Raw genomic sequence first — 22,841 nt, forward strand, 5'->3', positions numbered from 1 at the left:
TTCTGTTATGTATTTTTATCACAGTTTTAGAAACTTTAAAATATGATGCAGTTTTTCAACTCTGTGTGTAGATTCCTTTTTTAAATATTTTATTTATTCATGAGAGACACAGAGACACAGGCAGAGGGAGAAGCAGGCTCCTTGTAGGGAGCCCGATGTGGGACTCGATCCCAGGACCCTAGGATCATGCCCAGAGCCAAAGGCAGATGCTCAACCACTGAGCCACCTAGGTGTCACTGTGTGTAGATTCTGATGTATTGATTGACTATATGCCACAGTTCATTTCATAAATCATTTTGACCATAAAGACATCTTCAAAATTTTATCTGTTTTCTTCCTCCACTGGTAGGAAGTGTATAGTCTTATTTTGCAGAAGGGAAAATACAAACACAAGCAAACAGATCCCTTTATCTTCCATGTGGTTCATTTCCAGATTACTTTAGAAATTGACTTAACTAAATCAGTCCCCATCTCTTCCTGATTCCAGTTCTTTTCAGCTTAACTTTGAGAGGGTCCCAAGAAGGCGTATGAAAATGTCAGAATCTATCTTCTGCACCTTACGCTGTTAGAAAATTTCTATCACTGTGTGTGTGCCCTTCCATTATAAGTACAGTACAATTCCACAAGTTTATTTGTGAAGGAAAGTGAGGAATAGAAAGAAATGCAGGTTGGAAGGAACAAAATGACATCTGATATTCAGAAACATTTAGAAGGCTTCTCTCAGCTATTCTACTTAACAATTTTTCTTGACCTTACTCAAGTTGCCTTTTGTTTATCCTACAGCTGAAGATAACTTCATCTTTACTTTGTTCCTTCCCTTCCTTTAGTTATTTTGTGCTTTATTTATTCATTCATTAGTTCATTAGACATTTGGTGCCTATAATCATCTTCTGGGTTTTTTAAAGATCTTTGATTCTTCACCACATCCCTGTGACGTAAGGCAGTCTGCAGATGCCTTACCAGAGAGGAAGAAATGACCAGAGTTATTTTAGTCAGAAGCTTGAGGGGCTATTGCCTGCCTATTTATTATCACATATACTCCAGTCATTGCCATATTCTAGAGTCTATACTTGTCAATTTTCATAGGAAGCTATATTGGAACTATTTCATTAGAAATTATAAAAGGTGGGGATCCCTGGGTGGCACAGCGGTTTGGCGCCTGCCTTTGGCCCAGGGCACGATCCTGGAGACCCGGGATCGAGTCCCACATCGGGCTCCCGGTGCATGGAGCCTGCTTCTCCCTCTGCCTGTGTCTCTGCCATTCTCTCTCTGTGTGACTATCATAAATAAATCAAAATTAAAAAAAAAGAAATTATAAAAGGTTAAAGAGTATAAAACAGTCGGGAGAGAGTGTATTTGTAGTCTTCCAGTAGTGTCTGCTTTATCTCTGGTATTTAGATCAAACAGAAAATAAATCTTTTTAGTTATCAATTTCTTGAATGGCCAATGGTGCCATTATGAATATTGCTATTTTAATTGAGATTCCAGAATATTAAGGTAGAAAAGTTTTTTGAATGCCTACTGTTGCTAGGCATAGCCCTTTTCCCCCCCACATAATGTTATGATGTATGCATAATTCATTCTCTTTTATGTGAGTAAGAGATTTGAATTTGGGCAGCTGGCTCAAGACCATCCAACTAGTATATGAAAGACGGGATCCAAACCTAGGAAAATCTGTCTCCAAAGTATCTCTAAGCTTTCTATCTTGATGATCGGCCAAATTTAAAATACTTAATAGCTACAATTTTATCTCAAGAGGAATAATTTTATGTACTATACCAATTTCACTTCAGACATTCATAGTTTGGCATATTTAACCCTTTCTTGAAACAAAGGCACTTTCTTTTAATAAAGACATTTGCATGAAAATGAGCTAATCCATGTTGTAGTGCTTTATCTGTTCAATCCATTTTATAGTCGTTTATTTGTTCATATCTTCCTTATTTCTTATCTGAAAGCATAAACCTTGGTGTGCTGAAAGATGACAATTTGATCAAACCCAGAGGAGAAAGCTGGAGATGAGAGTCCCTGGAAACCAAAATGTGTTGAGTCAAGAGGAATAGTGTTGAAATTAGTAATGCTTTTTTTTTTTTTTTTTTTTTACTGACAGCACAGTGTCTGGCATGTGAAAGACATGGAAAAGTAGGGACATTTTAAGAGTGTGTTAGTGTCCAACACTTAACTTTTGGAAATTGTGCTTTACATCATATCAAACACTCTTAAGTGTTCTCACATGTCTCATTAAATGTAACATCTACACAGTGAACAGGTGTAATGTGTTTTTATAGTTTTGTTTTTGAAATTGTGTTTAGTTCTGATTTCTTTTTTCTTTTCTTTTTTTAGTTCTGATTTCTTCCCCCCCCCCCCAAGTTCTGATTTCTTAAAGAATCATTGTGCTTACTGGAGAATTATTTTGAAATGAGACTATCTAACCTACAAATTGTTCTGGGTCCTTAAATTGTTATTAATATTAAATTTCATGATAAATGAAATAAAACATTTATTTTGTGGACATTTAATTATTTTGTTTTGTGTTTGGAATTAGTAACTTTTGTTACAGTTCAGTGGATTTTAGTATATTCACAGAAAAATATGGTCACAACAGTAGATTTTAGAGCATTTTCATCACCTCAAAAAGAAACCTCACCCACTTTTTAGCTATTACTTTCCCTACTTGTTTTCCTCACTCTCTCTCCAGCCCTGTGCAACCACTAATCTACTTTTTATCTCCATTGATTTGTCAATTCTGGATATTTTCTATAAATGGAATAATATAATATGCAGACTTTTGTTACTGGATTTTCTTAGCATAAGATTTATCTGTGCTGTAGCATGTATCAGTAATCTATTACTTATTGTGGTTGAATAATATTTGCATGGTATGGATATACCACATTTTGTTTATCCATTCGTCAGTTGGACATGGAAGTTATTTCTGCCTCTTGTGTATAGTGAACAGTATTGCTTAAATATTTGTGTATAACTACTTTGAATTCTTGTGGTTATATATAAGAAATAGAATTTCTGGATCATGTGGTAAATGTGTTTAAATGTTTGAGGAACTGCTGTTCCAAGTGGCTGCACCGTTTTACATTCTTACCAGCAGTGTATGAGAGTTCTGATTTTTCCACATCCTTGTCAACACTTGTTATTTTCTGGTTTTTGATTCTAATGTTCTAGTAGGTATGAAGTGCTATTTCATGGTTATAATTTATATTTCTCTGGTGACTATGGTGTTGAGCATCTTTTTATGTGATTGGTGCCCACTTGTATATTTCCCTTTGAGAAATGTTTATTTAAATATTTCATCTCCTTATTTATTTTTTTTCCTTTTTTTAAAAAAGAATAAAAAAGGCTTATTTGTCTCTCTAGTACTGAGTTGTAAAAGTTCCTTGTATACTTTGGATGCAAGTCACTTATCAGATATATGACTGATTATTTTGTCCCTTTTGTGGGTTGGCTTTTTACCTTCTCAGTGGTATCCTTGGGAGCACAGACATTTCTGATTTTGATGAAAATTCAGTGTATCTATTTTTTCTTTTGTTGCTTGTGCTTTTGATGTCATATCCAAGAATCTTCTCCAAATCTAAGGGGACTTATCATTTGGTTTCTTTTAAGAGTTTTATAGTTTTACAATTATGTTGTTGATCCATTTTGAATTAGTTTTTATATATGGGGTGGGACAAAGGTCCAATGTTTTGCATGTGGCTATTCAGTAACTGCAGCTCCATTTGTTGAGACACTATTAAGTGGTCGTGGCACTGTTGTCAAAAATCAATTAGCCATAGAAAAATGACTAATTAGTCATAATAAATAGAGCTATGACTATTTCTTGACTCTTAATTCTATTCCATTCATCTATATGTTTATTCTTTTGCAATTACTACACAGTTTTGATTACCATTGCATTGTAGTAAGTTTTAAAATCAGGAAGTGTAAGTCCTTCTACTTTGTTCCTGTTTTTCAAACATTTTGTCTGTTCTGGGTCCCATGTAATTATGTATGAATTTTAAAACGAGTCTGTCAGTTTCCACAAAAAAGTCAGCTGAAATTCTCATAAGCATTGTGTTGAATCTGTAGATCAATTTGGGGTGTATTGCCATATTGTCTTCCAACCCATGATCATGGATGTTTTTTCCATTACAATTGATTTTTATATATTGTCTTTCTATTATGAAAACTTGTTGAATTCATTTATTTTAGTTTTAATAGTTTGTCAGTGGATTTCTTAGGATTTCATGTAAGTAATATCATGCCACCTGTGATTGGAGATAGTTTTACTTCTTCTTTACCAATCTGGATGTATTTTATTTATTTTTCTTGCCTAAATTGCCCTGGCTTGAACCTCCAGCACAATGTTGAACAAAAGTGCTGAAATTAAGGCCATTTTTGTCTTGTTGCTGATTTTAGGGGAAGAACACCTGTTCTGTCACCGTTATGTATGATGTTAGCTATGTGTTTTTTGAAAATTATCTTTATCATTTCATTGAGGAAATTTCCTTCTATTCTTTGTTTGTCATGTGTCTTTATCATAAAAGTTTTTGGATTTTTGTCAAATGCTTTTCTTGAGTTTATTGAAATAATCATTTGATTTTTATTTTTAATTCTATTGATGTGATGCATTACATTAACTGACTTGTATACATTAAGCTAACCTGGCATTCCTGGGATAAATCCTCTTGGTCATGGTGTATAATTAAAAAAAAAATATTTTACTGGATTCAATTTGCTAGTATTTTGTTGAGGATATTTGCATCCATATTCATAAGAGATATTGGTCCATAGTGGTTTTTTTTTTTTCCTTGTGATGTCTGGTTTTGGCATCAGAGTAATACAAGGTGATTAATTAGGAAGTGTTCCCTCCTCATATTTTTTGGAAGAATTTGTGAAGAATTAGTATTAATTCTTTGTTTGGTATAATTCACTAGTGAAGCCATCTGGGCTTGGCTTTCCTTTGTGGATAGGTTTTGGTTAATAATAAATTTTCTTCACTTGTTATAGATCTTTTGGGATTCTCTATTGAGTCAATTCAGGTAGTTGTGTGTTCCTAGAAATTTGTTATTTCATCCAAATTATATAATTTGTTGGTGTACAGTTGTTCATAGTATTCCTTTATAAAACTTTTTTTCCTATAAGTTTCATTGTAAGATCTTCTATTTTATTTCTAATTCTAGTATTTTGATTTTCACTATTTTTTTTCTTGGTTAATCTGTCCATAGGTTTGTCAAACAAAAAACTAGGCTTTGTTTTTATTGATTTTTCACTATTGTTTTTTGTATTCCCTATTTCACTAATTCTTGCTCTAATTTTTATTAATAAAATAATTCTTATTTGCTTCCTTTAGATTTAATTTGCTCTTCTTTTTCTAGTGTTTTATGGTGGAAGCTTAAGTGTATTATTTAAGATCTATCTTCTTTCTACATATAAGCATTTGCAGATATAAATTTTTCATTAAGCACTACTTTAGATAAATCCCATAAGTTTTGTATGTTGTGTCTTTATTCTCATTCATCTCAAAATATTTTGTTTTCTTGATTTCTTTTGACCCATTGATAATTCAGGAGTGTGTTGTTCAATTTCCACATATTTGTGCATTTTCCTAACCTTTCTGTAATTCTACTTTTATCCCATTTTAATTACAAAACCTACTTTGTATTATTTCTATCCTTTTTAAGTTATTGAGATTTGTTTTATGGGTATGATACCCATATGATCTATCCTAGAGAACCTTCCTAATGCACTTAAGAAAAATGTATATTCTGTCATTGTTGGATGAAGTATTATATAGATACCTGTTAAGTCTACTTGGTTTATAGTGTTGTTCCACTCTTCTATTTGGTTTCTAATCTTCTGCATTGCTGTTCTATCCATTATTAAAAGTTGGATATTGAAGTCCCTATTATTGAAGTCTTTTTCCTTTCATATAATTCAGCTAATAACTCTCTTGTAATCTCTCTTTTTTAAGGCACTCAGATATCACAGGTCAAGATCACTATGCCCTTGGTGCTCAGTGGGAAAATGGTGTAAGCTAGAAGGTCTCCACTGACAAGATCTGAATGTTTTGACAGATATGAATTTATTTTGTCGAGATTATTTGCTCTGAAGCCTCTGATTTCTAATGATTGAGGTTGGAGGCTGAATTCTGGTTGCAAGAGGAAGAGGAAGAGAAAGATTTTTTAGAATTTACCAAATGCTAAAAATAAGGAGAAATTCAATTTATGAACTGGGGGTAGAAAAGACAGACTGGTTTTTTCCTTAGGTATTATGTGTAGAAGTGACAAAACAGAAAGAAATAAGAAATAATTACAGAATATTATAATTTGTTCTTAGCGGGGAAAACTGAGTAATTCACTGAGAAACTGTATTTGCTTCCATTAAACCCACTTACCTTCCAGTCACAATTGCTAAGCTTAGATTCTCAAAAGGTATGGATGGAACTGGAGGGTATTATGCTGAGTGAAGTAAGTCAATCAGAGAAGGACAAACATTATATGGTTTCACTCATACGGAGAATATAAAAAATAGGGAAAGGGATTAAAAGCTAAAAGAGAGAAAATGAGTGGGAAATATCAGTGAGGGTGACAAATCATGAGAGACTCCTAACTTTGAGAAATGAACAATGGGTAGTGGAAGGCGAGGTGGGCAGGGGATTGGGGTGACTGAGTGACGGGCACTGAAGGGGTCAGTTAATGGGATGAGCACTGGGTGTTTTACTGTATGTTGGCAAATTGAACTCCAATAAAAGAAATGTACAAAAAATAGCAGAAGAAATCAATAAGACACATTTACCTTTTTAATCCACAGAATAAAGGATGTTTATAAACTAAAAAAGAAAGAAGAAAGAAAGAAAGAAAGAAAGAAAGAAAGAAAGAAAGAAGGAAGAAGAAGAAGAAAGAAAGAAAGAAAGAAAGAAAGAAAGAAAGAAAGAAAGAAAGAAAGAAAGAAAGAAAAAACATCACTGGTCAAAGACACTCCATTTATTTTTTTTCTTCCTTTCTTTCATTTCTTTTTTTTTAATTTTATTTTTCTAACAGAGAGAGAAAGGGAGCAAGTACAAACAGGGGGAGCAGCAAAAGGAGAGGAAAAGCAGGCTCCCCACCCTGGAGCCTGATACTCTTTATTTTTAAACAAGGCTTCTATCCTGAATCTTTTTCCGCTTTTCTTCCCTTATGAGTGAGACGTAGTTACCTCTTTCATGACTATCTCTTGAAATCACCATAAGATCCAGGTCTGGGCATTCAATTGAGGTCCTTTCTCTTTTTGGGATAGTATTCTTGTCCCTTAGCTAACTATGGTCAGGGGTGTTCCAGAACAAAAGGCTGGATCCCCAGATGTTTTCCAAAGAGAAGAAAAATGCAGGATGTAATGTCATATTTCTATGATTCTTTAATTCCATCCATAAAATGTTCCATCTATTTATACTGAAGAGAGTGAGTTCAAGGCATCATTTCATAGTGGCCTTACTGTGTCCCCCTAACATGGCTAACATGGCATTGTGCCTTGATTCATGACAGAACCCTTGCTTGCAGCATTTGAAGTGGTAAGTGCTGCTGGCGATTGCTTTGTCACTAACTCTTGTAAATGCTTTTGTGGGAAATTACTGTGGATCTTATGAATTTCTTTTTAATATATTAATGTTTAATAATGCAATTATAAGCAATGAGTAGTAATGCTTAACGGACTTTAACTTCTTAAAAATAAACAATTTTTAAGCAAAAAAAAAAAAAAAAGAGTCCAATGAGAGTAGAATATATGACAAGTTAAATTGTGACTAGAAGTTACTGTGAAGTAAAGACTTAATGAGGCCCTAGTTAGGGTGGGCCAGTCAGAGAAGGACACTCCACGGAGTATCTGGCCCACCAGGAGGCATTAAGACGGATTTAAGTGCTGTGGGTTCTTCACAAAGTGACAGAGCAGAGAATAAAAATGATGTTTGGAGGGAGCCAAAGAAAACTTTTCTTTTTCATAAATTTGCCTACAGCTAATTCTGCCCTGTTGACGTTAAACTGGGCATCACCAATTTCTGGATCTTAAGACATATAAAAGTAAAAATATTATGTATTACCTAATTAATTTTTAAATAACACCATTTATTATTTTGGGACACTTTCTCAGATTGCATCAACCCATGACAGCAAGTAATGGTGGACATTTATCACTTTTAATGATCCAAATGAGTACTCCCTGTACTTCCTATACTGTTGCCCAGAGTTACCCAGAATAAATCCTTGGGAATGCAAAAATTCTATAGAACACTTACTTTGAGTTGCTTGTACGACTTCCTGGTTTCAGACATAAGCCTTCAGAAACCTAGCAATCTGTATAGATAATTTTAATGTCCCAAATGAAGCAATAATTCCAGGAGGGAGCATCCTTTTGGGGATTCTTTTTTTTTTTTTCTTTTGGGGATTCTGATTGCATTCAGAGTTACCAGCAAGGCGCTATTGCTCACGGAGATTAAAAAATAATAATAATAACAAAAGCTCTGTTCCCGGAGCCTCAAACTGTTAGAACAAGTTGTCCCACATGAAGAGGCCCCAAGGAATGAAAGACCAGACCTCTGGGCATTGTCTCCAGAGTCCTAATCTACATTAAAACGGAAGGAGTTAAAGATTATCACAAGAAGTATCTGTGGAAATGTAGTATTATGTGTGTGTTGGAAGAAAGACACAGGAGGAAAGAAAGGAGGGAGCGAATTCCAGATCTTGAATGACTTTAAAGCTTGAACTTTTATTGAGCAAGTTAAATCCTCAATCTCAAAATCTCAAATGCCCTTGGAGTCACTTGGGACTTTGCTTAGAACATCAAGAATGAGACAGGAGAAATCCTCAGCCACCACACCTGCTCATGCTTCATTCTTATTTCCTCATATTCAAGATATGAGGAATTATTTTTCTGCTAGATTAAGGTCTAGAGTAGGTTGAGGCCTGAGCTTCCTTCCATCTGTCACTTTCACCTCATCCCCCTTCTTGGCTTTCTCTCAATGCTACTCTTCCAGGGCCATCCCTCTGGCATGATTTATAATCCCTCTATTTTTCCCTGTGAGAATCAAATGAAAGGAATAAACTTTGATCCCCTTTAAAAATCATTTCCTCTCAGGTCTCTCAGCCCTCCCTTCCCTTCTAACCCTTTCCCCCAATGATAGTAATATTGAAGATTGGAGGATCCCATTTCATGCATTGATCTGCTGAAGGTCTTGTTCTTCTTGAACTTGGATGAGATCAAGGGAGGCCTCTGCAGGTCATGCCTCTATTGCCATAGAAACTGAGAGAAGAAAGTTATTTCAGATATTAACAAAACAGCAGTCTGGTGGTGATACATTTTTTCCTATATTATGCTTTTAGAAAATCATAGTATTCTTATGCTTTACAGATGAGAAAATTGAGTCTCAGCCAGCTTAAGAGACTTGCCTAAGGCCCCAAAATGGCACAACTCAGGCTTCTTTACTGGACTAGTTTTCTTTCCACCACGCCATGGCTACTACTTAACAGTTTATTATATTATTTAATGTCTTATTTATTTGTATAAAAGGTTGTGGCCTAGGGAATTTCCTCACCATAATAATGTATGAATTTAGTCTGATTCAGATTATAAGAATGAAATCTTGGGACCCATTTCCTAGTAGAAAAAAGAGAGGAAGAAAAAAAAATTAGATTATGTATTATATAACAAGGACTATTTATAAATAGAGCCAGTAGATACCCCATGGTTGTTTTATTAAATACAGAGTCAATTTAAAGATTGACAGGCACTCCTCACCGAAAGAAAAGTGTTGTGTCACTGGATGAGAAGAGTACTCACATAAACACAAGGTGTTTTTGTGTATTGTTTCTTTTGATCTTAATTTGGTTTGTCAAATCCAGAATCTAAATGAACAACTTCTGGTGAATGACTTGCAAGAGTAGGGTGTAACAGATGATGATGATGATGGGAACCGTCCTTTACTGAGTTTAGGAATACTGACTTCCCTCCTTCACCCTGAATTGCTGTCCAGAGTGGCAGAACCAATTTATTATTTCTACTCATTGTGTATATTTGTACCTTCCTTACTCTCTTGGTAGCACTGGGTACTATTAATTTTTTTTTTTTTATAAAATTGTAGCACTCAAATATGGTCAAATTAAATCTTAATTTATAGTTTCCTGATTACTAATGAGGTTGAGTCTATTTTCTGATAGTAGTAATAATGACTATTTATTGAGTGCATATACCATGACAATTATGAGTTAGAATATCAGATCTTTACACTGTAGATCAAAAGGCATAGAAGGGTCAATGACTTGTCCAAAGTCAGTCAGCTAGGAAGTGATAACCTAGACTTGAATCCCTGAATCTAGAGCCTCATGTTAAGACTTATGAGTTGTGTTACCTTTATTCCTCATGTATTTATTATTCATGTGGATTTAATTTTATGGGAATTATCTGTTTTTCATATCCTTTGTCCCTTGTTTTATTTACATAACCACTTGATGATGAAATTTTATTACCTAAATGAGAGCGATTTTTTTAAATCATGTTTCCAATGCTTTGGACCTGTAGCAGGTCAAAAGACCCAACTCGTAGCACATCAACAGGAAATGACTTTAATAATTTTTAGAAATTCTCAGACTTGTAAAATGATATAGCAAACCAATAGGGACTATTTTATGTTTCGTTTTGATAATGGAGAAATTTCTGGGTCTTCATTTTCATCTTCAAAGTAGTAATTTAAAATGTTTATTATATTTTAAAAATGAATATTTAGTGGTTAGGCCTACTTAAGACATTCCTAAATTAAGCACTTAAAAAACCCAACTCTTTACTTTTTCCAAGGGGACATAGTTGCCAAGAATATTTTAATCTATGAGAATATTGCACAATTTTAATTGGCAGAAAACATTTGTACCAACCAAGTTAAAAATTGCTTCAGAGAGGCTTCCAACAAAATTGTCAATTTGAGATGTTGACTTCCTTTTTTCCCTGTTGAAATAGTGAAGGTCACACATTCCAGTTAGTATGTTTTGGTTATTTTAACAAAAATGAATACAGACCAACTTCTGCTCTTTCTCTTCATTTTTCTGGATTAATTTTTCATAGGGTTTTTGTCTATCAGTTAAATTCTCTATTTAATTGTTTTTTAAAGGGCTACAGAAAAGTTATCTGCTTGACTTCAGTAATGTTAGCCAGCCAGAATAAACACACACACACACACACACACACACACACACACACACTCACACACACACCGCCCTGTGTTTGAAACCAAGTGAATATTTCAAATGTTGTTCTGAGTTGTTTCAGTCTAGAATTAAAATAACAACTGAAACTATGCTATTAAAACAGGAAATAGAATGAAACCAATCCTCAAATATTGGCTAACCATGGACATTTCTTTGGAAATGCTTACTTCATATCATTGCTATGATGTTTGTGGCGTGCCTGCCCTGGATACAGGTGAAAGACTGAAGGATTTGCCTGGCTGGTGTTGCCAGCATTGGCTGTTGGTCCATGCTGAAGATATATCTCCTTCACATTCATCAGAAATGGGAAAGAGTTTCCTGGGCCCAGGCCACCCCCTTCCTTCTATCTACTCCAGCTTCAGATTGCCTTACCCTGTGTCTTTCTTTTTCTCTTGTTTTTTTCAAAATTGTCTCTTCCATTGCTCATTTTCTCACTATATTTCAATTCTGTGGAAGCAAGAGGGAAAAGATTGAACAGAGTTAGGAAAAGAGTAAGCCTATAAGCCACTGACGCAGCTGCTATTTCCTTTCTTACCCTTGTTCTCTCTTAGCCCAGGACTTGTTCAGGTTGTTGGGATGTTTCCCTTCATTTCTCAAAACCTACCCCTTTCCCCATTCAGCTTCTTAGAAATTATGTCCCATATGGTCTTATGAAATGCTTTAGGTTTGTTCTGAACACAAGCTGTATTTTACTACATAACCCTGCCCTTATCACCTATGTCCTCCTTATCTTTTCTACTAGCATTGAAGCATAAAAATAAGAGAAAAAAAACACAAAACACAAACTAGGTATGTAACAATTAGTCTAAGTCACATTTTTACTTATTCATTTATTATTTTTAGCTTTATTACAGAATAATTGACAAAATTTTAAGGTATTTCAGGTATACATCATGGTGATTTGATATACATATGCATTATATGTCATATTTTATCTTTATTTTTTAATATATTATCTTTAAATCACATTTTATCTTTAACTATTAAAACTGTGAGAAAAGCTACAAAAATAGTTCTATGCTTGCTTTAAGACCAAGAGAAAAGGGCAAATGCTGTGGGATTGCCATTTCATTTGGCCAGAGAAAAGCCCTAGGCGGAAGCCAAAGACATGGTGCTAAAAGTAGAAGTAAGTTGGCTAAATCTTGAGGCTTTCAGGAGATAAGGAGGGGGTGACAGGGTGCTGGCCAAGATGGTGGCCTTATTTATCATCACTGCAGTTCCCAAGAACCCCATTAAGCTATGTTCTGTTGGAGCCCCTCCCCAGGCTGTGAGAACTGGATCAGAAACTTGGATTTGAGAGTATGAAGCAGCCTTGGTGAATAAATAGATGGAATCACATAAGAGTCTACCCTTGGTGTGTTTTGTTTGACCACTACTGGTGGGCTTGCTTCCTCCCTCCCTCCCTCCCTTCCTTCAGTTTGAAGGTTTTCAGGTGTGGAGTCTTCAGTTTACCATGACCCTATCACTGTCTATCATTAAATATACAACAGTTTCAGTTAATTATATTGTCTGCTCAATCTTGAAGACGTTTATGATTCTGATTACAATCCCATAGACGGAAATGAAATATGAGGAGATGTGTTTTTACTTCTTCCCAGGACTTTGGTAAGGTGAGGCTTTTAATAACTAGATCTTAAGAGAAAGGGGGAAAGGGCTTCTCCAGAGCTCAGTGTTTTTATGTTATGTTTTTTATTATTTTAAAGACTACATTTCTAAAGCTAGCCTCATAGATTGCATTCTCTCTCCACCATTGTTTACTTTTTTAATGCACAAGCCTTCATGTTGCTCTGTACTGACAGTGTTCATGCTCAAATGCTGAATGCTGTTGCCTACAGGAATGTATGTATGTGCCTGTATATATTTATTGTTCTTTTGAAAAATCAATAACAAAATAGAGCAAATTCTGACACATACCTACACCCACATAAAAGTTAGATATAGAACTACCCTATAATCCAGCAATTACACTACTAGGTATTTACCCAAAGAATTTTTAAAAACTGATTGGAAGGGATACATGCATTCCTGTGTTCATAGCAGCCTTATTTAGAATACCCAAATTATGGAAAGAGCCCAAGTGTCCATTGAGTGATGAATGGAGAAGGAAGTTGTGGCATATTACCCAGACATCAAAAAGAATGAATTATCTTGCCATTTGCAATAATGTGGATAGACCTAGAGTGTATTATGCTAAGCAAAACAAGTCCATCAGAGAAAGACAAATACCATATGATTTCACTCATATGTGGAATTTAAGAAACAAAACAGATGAGCATAGTTGCAAGGGGGAGAAAAAAAGAGGGAGGCAAACCATCAGAGACTTCACTATGCTGAACAGAGAGAGGTTGCTGGAGAGGAGGTGGGCAAAGGATGGGCTAAATGGATGATGAATATGAAGGAGGGCACTTGTGATGAGCACTGGATATTTTATGTAAGTGTCGGATCACTAAATTCTACTCCTGAAACCAATATTACACTATGTGTTAACTAGAATTTAAATGAAAACTTGAAACAAAAATATAGGTCAGCTTTTAAGTTGAGACTTCTTTTGTTTTCTGTTGAAAGTTGTATTTTTAAATTTAATTTATTCATGTTAGTAAACCAAAAGACCATTTTTAAAATTAGGATTTCAAATAACATACCTTTTTTCTTAATACATTGCCTATAATATTTTATAAAATGAAACAAAAATATTACTTTAAGGAATTTCAGACCTTGACCTCTTTCTTACCATACCTGTATTCTGTTACCAATGTATTCTGTTTTCTTTTGCTATTGGCTTTTATTGGTGATTTCTGTGGTTAGGGTGACTATTTGGCTATAAAGAATCAAAAACTGAAAGAAGAAAATAAAGAGCAGAGAAGGGCCCAAGGGAAGGAGTCTTTCTTTTTCTTGTTAATTTTCCTGCAGAATCAACCAACTAGTGAGCTGTCTTAATTTCATTTCCAGGGAGGAGTGGGAAAGGGTTGTTAGACACAGAATGAAGAAAAATATGTAATAAAAATAAATCAACAAATTTAGTATTTGGGGCAAAAATGAAATTTAATAAAAAATAGTTTTGTTGCTCATGTGAATGATATTCTTTGGAAATCAGTAAGAACTGAAAAACGGTTAAAATGGTAAATATGGGGATCTCTGGGTGGCTCAGCGGTTTAGTGCCTGCCTTCGGCCCAGGGTGTGATCCTGGGGTCCCGGGATCGAGTCCCACATCAGGCTCCCTGCATGGAGACTGCTTCTGCCTCTCCTTCTCCCTCTGCCTGTGTCTCTGCCTCTCTCTCTCTCTCTCTCTCTCTCTCTCTCTCCTCTCTCTGTGCCCCTCATGAATAAATAAACAAAATCTTTAAAAAAATAAAATGGTAAATATCCTGAAATGTGTATTTTACTGCAGTAAAAAAATGGAAGGAAAAAGAAATCAGTAAGAAGTGAGGAAACATGAATTGCGATTTGATAGAAGAACTTTAGTTTTTGAAGATCACAATGTTAGGATGAGAATGTCTGTTCAAATAAAGCTAATTATCCTTGTTTAAAACCTTCAGTGTTGGGGCTCTTGGGTGACTCAGTGGGTTGAACATCTGCTTTTGGCTCAGGTCATGATCCCAGGGTCCAGAATCCAGCCCCAGGGCTGGTTCCCTGCTCAGCCAGGAGTCAGCTTCTCCTTCTGACCCTCCCCCCACTCATGCTCTCTGTCTCTCAAATAAACAAATAAATTAAAAAAATAAAATAAAATCTTCAATGTCACTACAATTGAGTTTTGGATATTTTTCCTCTTTAAACTATGATAATAGCTTAATCAAAACAGCAGGAACAGCAAAGCAAAGGAAAAAAAAAAAAAACTTGTGGCAGGGAATCTTCTTAGAAAACGATACCTTCCAACTAGCATCCTGTGCAATTTGAAAGCAAATGTTTTAATTAGATGAAAATTAGTTAAGTGTCCATTAAAGAGCTGTTTCAGAATATTGTATCATTAAGTAATAGCAGTTGCTGATTTTCTTAACTGCAAGTAGGAAATGTGAAGAAGAAATTGGAGTAAAGGAAACATTTTAGAATAATGTAGTTAACCCATAAAACCTGTTCTAGAGTTGTTATAATTGTCTTGCTCATTGTACTTTTTAGAATTTCAGTGGTGCTTATGAGTAAGGAAAAAAAAAAACTAAGACGAAGAGGAACCTGGACAGGAAAAACAGGTCTCTCTCCTAGATGATGGATCTTAAACCTCTTTTGGGCTATGGATCCTTTGAAACTTTGATAAATTCATTTACGTATATCCCAAACTATATATAAAATTAATGTTGAGGGTTCATAGACTGTCTGAAACTTCTTCATGAGTCATCCAGAGTTCTGTGGATCTAGAGGGAATAATTGCCTTTGCTTTAAGATTTGCTTCAAGTTGTGTAGTTAGCAGTCTGATGGCCAGAGTAAATGGTGGCTCAGTGGTGGTCCAGTTTGGAAGATGGTAGATGACAGCAGAAGGATTTAGGCAGTACTGACATTGTGAAGCTCATGAGACATCAGAATGAAGTCTCCAGATCATCACATTATTCCAAACCAGGCTCTAGACTACAACTGAGAGTAGAGAGGGCAGGGTTTCAGCTCTCCATAAATGATTAATTTCAAATGGTTAACCAAGCTCACAATCCTTGTCGAATTGGACAGCCCTATTAGCACTAGAGTATTAAGCCCAAAACTGAGGCTTCTAGTCTGGGTGAACACAGTAGGGATTTGAATACTATGCGCTGCTTGGAGGACCCACTGGAACTTAGGGCTTATGCTTGCCAAATGGCAAACCTTTTGCAGCAAATTAAATTTGCATACATCAAGGAGATTCTTTTTGCATTCCATGCCCTGTTTGTAATTATCCTAGGAATTTTAGAGCTAAAACTGCTGACTGTCAGAAACTGTAGTTTGAGTGTGGCTAAAAATGTGAGAGTGCATGGTGCCTGTACATTTTATTTCTGGACATAAACCTGGCCTGAAGTATATAGAAGATATTGCAGTAACAATACATGTATTGTTAACTGTTGTTGTAAATAACATTTACCCTTTTCATAGAAGGCCACACATAAAGCTGCTTTGTATAGAAATGGTATCTTAAACACTACTATTCTCCATGGGCAAAGGGCAGATTAGAGCCTGTTATATTATGTGGTTTCCTAGGCAGCCTATCTGAGTCAATCCAGTTGTTAAGCATGACCATATTTTTTCTCTTCCAAGTTAGTGGTTGAGGCTGTGTTTTAAGAAGAACATATTTATTTGGTATTTTTTCCTGTTAATGGCTTGCATCATCAGACTCATCCCCCTGAGCATGGCCTGATTCAGTGTGTCATCTGGCATATCCACACCTGCCACATTTCAGCCCTGCTCTGTCATGCAGAAAAGTCCAAGCAACATGCTGTTTAAGTGGAACCATGCTGACAGTTTCCGTTCACTCAAATAACATCTGTGAGACCGCATGGATTAACATTCAGATGACAGAAATCTTGTTTTTATTCAAATAAAGAGATAAACACTGGTTCATTTGATCCACGGGCAGACACTAGAGAAGACTCACATCTCCTCATGGGCATGAACCAGTAACTATTATTTTACTAATGGTTTTACATCTAGCTTGCTAACAAATTTAGGCCAGGGTCCTTAGTACCCTTATAAAGAAAACATCACTGGATGTGCAAAAAAAAAAAAAAAAAAAAAAAAAAAAGTGTACATTTTTTATTATTGGGAAATTGCACTCAACTAATTAAAAACCTCATTAAGTGTCCCTTGTGCTTATCGCACTGGAAGACTCTACTTTTGAAACTGCTAGGTTTGCCCAAACTCATCCACACAGCTGCTTCATTATGCAGGAGGATGGGATGTAAAACACTGTGTATGTCAGAAGGACAGTCATGTGTCAGGGATTGCTTTTGGTCAGTCAGATAACTGTTGCACGATCTGTGACCTGAAGTAGACTGAGGAGGATGGTGGCAGGAAATGGTGGAGGGCAGTATGCAGAGCACAGGTGTTTCTAGTTCCTTCTGTTGTGGGAGCTGATAGCTTTATCTCCATATTGGAGTATGGACATCTTGTGGAGAGCTGTTCATTGGCAAGTGAGACCAAAGGACAGTTTACGGAACACTAGTCATAGAGAAGGTGACTTTATGGAAGCTTCTTATTAGTGTAGGATAGGACAGGTAGTCTAGTGAGTGAAGAATAGTTTTCTTATTGTTGTAAATGCTGAATCATAAATAGGAGCCTAGACACAACCCTAGAGCCTAATGTTTTTGAACTCTTTTTTTCCCCAGGGGGGAAAAAATGGGAGATAGAGTAGATAAGTGTCTGATGCCTTCCTGGTCTTTGTTTCCACTCTCTGAAGCTTTCTCCCCTTAGATACTCCTGGTGTCTCAGATCCCCTTTCTTTCTTACCTCTGTTGAAGCCTGCATCTTGTTTTGTGTATGAAACTCTGGTTTTCAAGACCTCAGGTGAAGGACAGTAATCTCTGAGAAATGGGAAAGATCAGATGAGCCCTGTGATGGCCCCAACTTACTATATTGAGAGAGGGCCCGGCCATGGTGTGCTAGGAGGAGGGAAGGGCCCAGCTGTAGCCTGGTGGACTCTCTAAGTTGAGAAAAGATGAAGATATTTTTGGTTGTCTTTCTGACGGGGATGCTATAGACATCTAGTGGACAGCAGTTGGTAAAACAGTTCTGAATAACGAACTTTTGTAGGTGGTCTCTGCCAAGAACTTGGAGACGGTATAGGGACTATACACGAATTACTAGTGAAATGACATTGGGATGCTGAGGACAGAACAATTTCTGAAGATGTGAGCAGCACACAATTAATTCCTTAGTTTAAGAATTATTTAAAGGAGAAAATATTTTGACAGGGCAACATATTTCGACCAGTCTGAAGGCTTCAGGGAAGATTGTCTTTGTTTAGGATGTTGTAAAAACCTGTGATCCTGAAGTACCCTTTCACCTGTATTACATTCTGGTCTCTTTTGAATTTTAATTTTATCCTGGAATTGCTTTTTGTGTAAATAAAGAAACATATGGTTTGAATGTGGCTTCATGAACTGAGAGTCCTATTCCTGCAGATGAAATGGCACTTCAAGCAAAGTGCAGGATGCCTACCTCAGAGCATTCTAATCATTAATTATAAGTAAACATCTTGCCCTCTTGGTGATAAATGGAAGGAAGCAACTCGTCCTATTTAATGACTATTAATTATGAAAGCAAAATCATAATTATGCTGGAAAAACAAATCTTTGTTTCCAAAGAATAACATTACTTTATCTTATAGTTTACTAACATAGATAGAAATCAGTAGTTGAATGTTAACAGATGATTGACTTATTCAACAAAATTATTTTTATAAATAGCTTGCCTTTGCTTAGGAGAATTGAAGGTAATTGTTGGCTAATTTGCTTCATCAGTGCTCCTTGAGTGTGTTCTCTGGAGAGGAAAAGAGCCAGGTGCTGAGACACAAAGTGAACAAGCCAGCCACTGTCTTTGCTCTCTTACTCGTTTAATTTACTGTCAGTCCATAAAAGCGAAGTGGTTAGGGCTGGAGAGGGTGCTTCTAAATGGGTTTGGTGTAGAAAAGGTACAGAGAAAGAATCACTCTGGAGTAGAGTGGAAGTCGAGGTCTAGGGAACAGCTCTGACACCAGTAAATGACTCGGAGCAAATCATATTACCCACTGGGCATCATTTCCTTCATCTGCAAAATGAATGGATTGTTCTTTGATCTCAAAGGTTTTTTTTTTTTTTTTTCAGCTTTAATTCATGAATGGAGGAAACCTGCTTTTTGTCTTGAGAGGTGGGCTTTCCTCCCAAAGCGGAGTTATATGCTGAGCAGAGACTCTAGTTTATCCTCCTCTGATGATTTTGTTCCTGCTACACCCTGTTGTACAGAGCAAGATGACAGAGTGGCTGAAATTATGGACTTTTCATTCTTTCCTCCAGATCTTTTTTGCCTTAAGTGAGAATTATGGTTGCCTTAGATCCCTTAGTAAACTTTTCAGAAGGCTGAGGGCTCTTTAGTTCTGATGATTATTTATTTAGTACAATGCATGGAAAGGCCCAATGTTCTTACATATTTGATTTATCTTAATGAACTCTGACAGTCTGACTTGGCCTAACTTATTACTTTTGTAGTTTTATTGAATATCTTTCCTATTATTCTGGTTTATCATTGACGTCCTAACTATTATTAATATAAAAGCTTAGAAAATTACTTTCGTATTTTCATCTGGAAGCATGAAGAATAATAGCATTATTTATTTTTCATGGCAGTACTTTAAACAACGTCTGAGACATGGTAAACATTCAATAAATGATAGCTGCTATTCTTTTCTGATTACTAAAGTTTAAAATGTTTGTTAGGGCAAATATCCCCTCATTATTTTAGTTTTCAAAAAGTTATTGGCTATGGTTGCTGCGTATTCTTACAGATGACCTTTAGAATGCTTTACTTAAGACCCAAAAAAGGTTGGGGGGTGAATATTGTCATATTTACAACATAAGTTTCCCCAAGTTTCAGTTGCCCATTGTTGTGAAACAAGCCACCATAAAACTTAGAGGTTTAAAAGAAGAGTTATTTCTTGCAGTTCAGTGGGTTCAGTCCGTGGAGTGGGGCAGTTCTTCTGTTCCATCTGTGTAGCCCGAGGTTGCCTGTGTTGTCATATTCAACTGGGAGCTCTGCTGCATCTGGGCTAGAAGGTCCGAGAAGGACTTTTTCACATGTTTGAAGCCGTAGTGCTCACTATTGCCTAGGTGTCTCAGGTCTTGTCCAACTAGATAGCTTGGACTTCCCTTCTAGCATGGTGGCATGCTTCTAAAACTGCAAAGATGGGAGCCATGGGTGTCCTCAAGCCTAGGACTCAAGGCTGCAAGCATCACTGCCACTGCAGTATAATAGTCAAGTCACAAATGTAGTTCAGTTTCAAGGAGTGGAGACAAAAATTCTACCTCTTGATGGAAGGCAACATCAGAATTTGATGGTGTCTGGTAATGAGCCAGAACCAATGTTGGTTAGCTTGGCAGCAGTTGGGAAAAAGTGCTGGACGTGGAACAAAAGAGGAGGACAAGCTGGGACTTAGTGAAACCTCTGTACCTGTCCCTACACATAACTGTTCTCAGTTTCAAAGAGCAATAGCTGCTGCTTCACTTCTCCCTCCCAAATACTATTCACATATTTCTTTTGGTTAGTTATTTTGGTCAGAAGCATACAGAGAGGAGGAATCTGGGAATATGGCTTTAGCTTAACCAAGTGGAAAACGTAATGATCCGGTATACTGTATAAGAATGTGGTTTATCTCTCCGTTCATTCAAGTCCTCATTTATACCATTTAGATCCTGTGCTGTGTTTTATAGTTTTGTTCACATAAGTCTCTTCATATTGATCACATGTGTTAATGAGGTTTCATTGTCCTCACTGTCTTCACTGGTTTTGAGAATGGCATTTTTTCCCATTTTTTTCTTGTTTGTTGTTGATTGTTATTCGTATTCAGTCCTTTTCAAAACATACATTAATAACTGGACAGATTGATGAAATAATTAGTTCTCATAGCCCTTCCACCAACACGATTGTATCTTGTAGATGAGTAATCATGTGCAGACATTGAGAGTTTCACTTTCTTCTTTCCAAAATTTATAACATATAGTTTTTAAGTCTAGACACACTGGTTAGCACTGCCAAGAAGGCGCTATAGTTGAGATTAATATTTTCTAGGGCTCCACATATCTTAAGAATACTCAAAAATAAATTTATAAAAGAACTTACAAATGTCACTACAATGTGAGAGTCTGTACTCAATTCTGGTATAGTACAACCTGTAATCTTAAATATCTAGTTTTCTTTTTTTTAAAGATTTTATTTATTTATTTGAGAGAGAGAGCACCTACACGCAGGGGTGGAGAAAGGAGCAGAGGGTGAGAGAGGAGGAGAAGCAGACTCCCTGCTGAGCCGGGAGCCTAGCTCAGGGCTCCATCTCAAGACCCTGAGATCATGACCTGAGCTGAAGGCAGATGCTTAACTGACTGAGCCACCCAGGTGCCCCAAATATCTATCTTTCTGACTACCCTTGTTCAAGCTCCAGAGAAATGCTTCTCCCCAACTCTTGCCCAATGTCCTTGAAATAAGAGCTGATAAAAAAAAAGTTTTGGAGATTGTGCTACTGTGAGGGTTTGTGGATTGTGCCACCGTATTTTGGAATTCAAGGAGTCTTTGAACAATGGAAATGCTTGGGTCATGGAAAAGACATACTCACTAATTCAAAAAAAGCCTTTCTGTCATGTAGCATGGATGTAATAGAATTTTGTGCACATCCATTTTCTTGCTTTCCTTTATGTTCTAATTCAGTTTTAGAGTGCTTAGGAATTAGCACAACTTTTGCCACAGTTGAACTTGGCAATGTTAAACCATCGTTGTTACTCTAAATTTTGCAATACATATAGATCTAGGTGTAACGTACGAAAACTAATACAATTCTTCACTATATGGATCTGATGTTGCTTTAATGATGGTGATAATTTCAATGTAAGTGTTATAAACTGACAATGAAAATAAGTATTTTGTAATATTTTCTGTAATGATAGTTTGTAATATGTGGCCCATTATAACGTTTGAACACAATATGGAGAATTCATGGACATTTCTGAATCCAAGCATTGCTTTAAGGTTTTTTACTGATTCTTTCAATTGCTGCTGTCATAGTAAAATGAAGTTTCTCCAGATTGAGATTGTCAAGAAAAAATTATTTGAGATACATGATGACTCAGGGAAGGTTGTCTAATTTGGTGTTACTGTTCATAGAATACAAATTATGTGGAAGTCCAGGCCATAACAACATAATTGTTGATTTTATTGAAATTAAGTAAGAGTGGATTTATGGAATAAATCTATAATGATTTTATATGCTGTTTATATTTTTATTAATCATATCTATGCCTCATCAACAGAATACTGCGAGAGGTGCACTAGTAGTTAAATCTAGCCATTTTTGTTATTTTGATGACTTTTAAATTATATAGTTAAAGCATTTTTTTTCTTTTTTTTTTTGTCATCAGAGCTGTTAAGTCAGTGGAACCAAGAAACACATTCTAGACTATGGATATACTTGTGAGTCATCTTCAGTACATGACTGTAATGCTGTGTTGGGAAGCACCCTAAGACAGTGGGAGAACTCACTCACTTGGAGAGGTATATTTGTCAAGTTATGAGATAGAACATATTTTAATTACCAGCCTTTTGGATGGATTTTGATTTTTTAATTTATTTTTATTTTTATTTTATTTTTTTTTTATTTATGATAGTCACACACAGAGAGAGAGAGAGGCAGAGACACAGGCAGAGGGAGAAGCAGGCTCCATGCACCGGGAGACCGACGTGGGATTCGATCCCAGGTCTCCAGGATCGCGCCCTGGGCCAAAGGCAGGTGCTAAACTGCTGTGCCACCCAGGGATCCCGGATTTTGATTTTTTAATTAAAAAATTATTATCAATATAATTGGCAAATAACATTATATTAGTTTCAGATGAACAACATGATTTGATTTTTTTTAAAGATTTTATTTATTTATTTATTCATGAGAGACAGAGAGAAAGAGAGAGGCAGAGACACAGACAGAGGGAGCAGCAGGCT

At 36.0% G+C, this 22,841-nt stretch overlaps 1 protein-coding gene across 1 annotated transcript in view; it reads left to right on the top strand.

Moving 5' to 3' along the window:
- LOC125754448 (collagen alpha-1(I) chain-like) overlaps positions 1-22,841 on the top strand; it is a 340,999-nt gene that overhangs the window by 30,054 nt on the left and 288,104 nt on the right. The gene's annotated exons all lie outside the window — the stretch shown is intronic.

This window comes from Canis lupus, chromosome 36, assembly GCF_003254725.2.
Source record: "Canis lupus dingo isolate Sandy chromosome 36, ASM325472v2, whole genome shotgun sequence".
Lineage (NCBI taxonomy): Eukaryota > Metazoa > Chordata > Mammalia > Carnivora > Canidae > Canis > Canis lupus.